Source organism: Coregonus clupeaformis, chromosome 6, assembly GCF_020615455.1.
Source record: "Coregonus clupeaformis isolate EN_2021a chromosome 6, ASM2061545v1, whole genome shotgun sequence".
Taxonomy (NCBI): Eukaryota; Metazoa; Chordata; class Actinopteri; order Salmoniformes; family Salmonidae; genus Coregonus; species Coregonus clupeaformis.
The window spans coordinates 4,522,501-4,524,993 of record NC_059197.1 but is presented as its reverse complement, the minus strand read 5'-3'; the positions used below and the strand labels follow the sequence as shown (position 1 = coordinate 4,524,993).

The window sequence follows — 2,493 nt, the reverse complement described above, 5'->3', positions numbered from 1 at the left end:
TTGAACGTTGGCTAATAGGATTGATGGAAGAGGCAGTTTACTCGCTCGCCGTCGGATCCTTACAAGGCACCCCGATCTACGTCCACGATATCTCTGTCTCTTCCTCACGAGAATGACGGGGATGTAGCTCAGTGGTAGAGCGCATGCTTTGCATGTATGAAGTCCTGGGTTCAATCCCCACAATCTCCATTGTTTCTTTTCGACAAGTCCTACTTTCCAAAATGTTGATATTTAGCAGGAAATAGAGATGTGGTAAGAGTACTGAAAACATACATTAAATTCCTGTTTGTGCTCTTATAGAATAAGTCAGTGGTGTATGGCTTTGTAAGGTATGCTTTTGTAAACTGAAGTTAATGGGTTCGATCCTGTCATATCTCTATTAAAGATTGATCATATCCTTGAGTGTCATAATTTAAGTTTGGAATGCTGTATAGAAAAAAATTAATTATATTGAAAATGCATTGTTGTTTTCCTGAAAGGTGAGTGATGGTAATAGATCTCATTGTTTAGAAATTCTATTTCAAAATGTTGATATTAGGAAATAGAGAGGTAAATTGGTCTTGTAACCTGAAAACATGCATTAAATTCCTGTTTGTGCTCTTATAGAAGATAAGTGGAATGGTGTGCAAACTTGTAAGGCCTTGCTTTTGTAAACTGAAGTTAATGGGTTCGATCCCTGTCCATACCTCTATTAAAGATTGATCATATCATGGTATCATAATTTCGTTGGAATGCTGTATAGAAAAAGTTAATTATATTGATATTGCATTGTTGATATCACAGAAAGGGGATGTAGCTCAGTGGTAGAGCGCATGCTTCGCATGTATGAGGTCCTGGGTTCAATCCCCAGCATCTCCATTGTTGCATTTAGACAATTCCTACTTTCCAAAATGTTGATATTCAGCAGGAAATAGAGATGTGGTAAGTCATTTGGTCTTGTAACCTGAAGAACATGCGTTAAATTCCTGTTCGTGCCCTTATAGAAGATAAGTGGAATGGTGTGTAAACTTGTAAGGCCTTTCTTTTGTAAACTGAAGTTCATGGGTTCGATCCCTGTCCATACCTCTATTTTAGATTGCTGATATCATGGCATCCTATTTTCGTTGGAATGCTGTATAGAAAAAAGTTAATTTTATTGATATTGCATTGTTGATATCTCAGAAAGGGGATGTAGCTCAGTGGTAGAGCGCATGCTTTGCATGTATGAAGTTCTGGGTTCAATCCCCAGCATCTCAATTGTTGCATTTAGACAATTCCTACTTTCCAAAATGTTGATATTCAGCAGGAAATAGAGATGTGGTAAGTCATTTGGTCTTGTAACCTGAAGAACATGCGTTAAATTCCTGTTCGTGCCCATATAGCAGATAAGTGGAATGGTGTGTAAACTTGTAAGGCCTTCCTATTGTAAACTGAAGTTAATGTGTTCGATCCCTGTCCATACCTCTATTTAACATTGCTGATATCATGGCATCCAATTTTCGTTGGAATGCTGTATAGAAAAAAGTTAATTTTATTGATATTGCATTGTTTATATCACAGGAAGGGGATGTAGCTCAGTGGTAGCGCGCATGCTTTGCATGTATGAGGTAATGGGTTAAATCCCCAGCATCTCCATTGCTTCTTTTAGACAATTCCTACTTTCCAAAATGTTGATATTCAGCAGGAAATAGAGATCTGGTAAGTCATTTGGTCTTGTAACCTGAAAACATGCGTCAAATTCCTGTTCGTGCACTTATAGAAGATAAGTGGAATGGTGTGAAAACTTGTAAGGCCTTTCTTTTGTAAACTGAAGTTCATGGGTTCGATCCCTGTCCATACCTCTATTAAAGATTGATGATATCATGGTATCATAATTTCGTTGGAATGCTGTATAGAAAAAGTTAATTTTATTGATATTGCATTGTTTAGATCATAGGAAGGGGATGTAGCTCAGTGGTAGCGTGCATGCTTTGCATGTTTGAGGTAATGGGTTCAATCCCCAGCATCTCCATTGCTTCTTTTAGACAATTCCTACTTTCCAAAATGTTGATATTCAGCAGGAAATAGAGATCTGGTAAGTCATTTGGTTTTGTAACCTGAAAACATGCGTCAAATTCCTGTTCGTGCCCTTATAGAAGATAAGTGGAATGGTGTGTAAACTTGTAAGGCCTTTCTTTTGTAAACTGAAGTTCATGGGTTCGATCCCTGTCCATACCTCTATTTTAGATTGCTGATATCATGGCATCCAATTTTCGTTGGAATGCTGTATAGAAAAAGTTAATTTTATTGATATTGCATTGTTTATATCATAGAAAGGGGATGTAGCTCAGTGGTAGAGCGCATGCTTTGCATGTATGAGGTCCTGGGTTCAATCCCCAGCATCTCCATTGTTGCATTTAGACAATTCCTACTTTCCAAAATGTTGATATTTAGCAGGAAATAGAGATGTGGTAAGTCATTTGGTCTTGTAACCTGAAGAACATGCTTCAAATTCCTGTTCGTGCCCTTATAGAA

General features: G+C 37.7%; 2 non-coding genes across 2 annotated transcripts; both read left to right on the top strand.

Moving 5' to 3' along the window:
• The first annotated feature begins 786 nt into the window (after positions 1-786).
• Positions 787-858, top strand: trnaa-cgc. The gene has a single exon. It is a non-coding gene; the product is annotated as a tRNA-Ala (tRNA).
• A 1,436-nt stretch (positions 859-2,294) lies between these two features.
• On the top strand, positions 2,295-2,366 carry trnaq-uug. The gene has a single exon. It is a non-coding gene; the product is annotated as a tRNA-Ala (tRNA).
• The last annotated feature ends 127 nt before the right edge of the window (positions 2,367-2,493 follow it).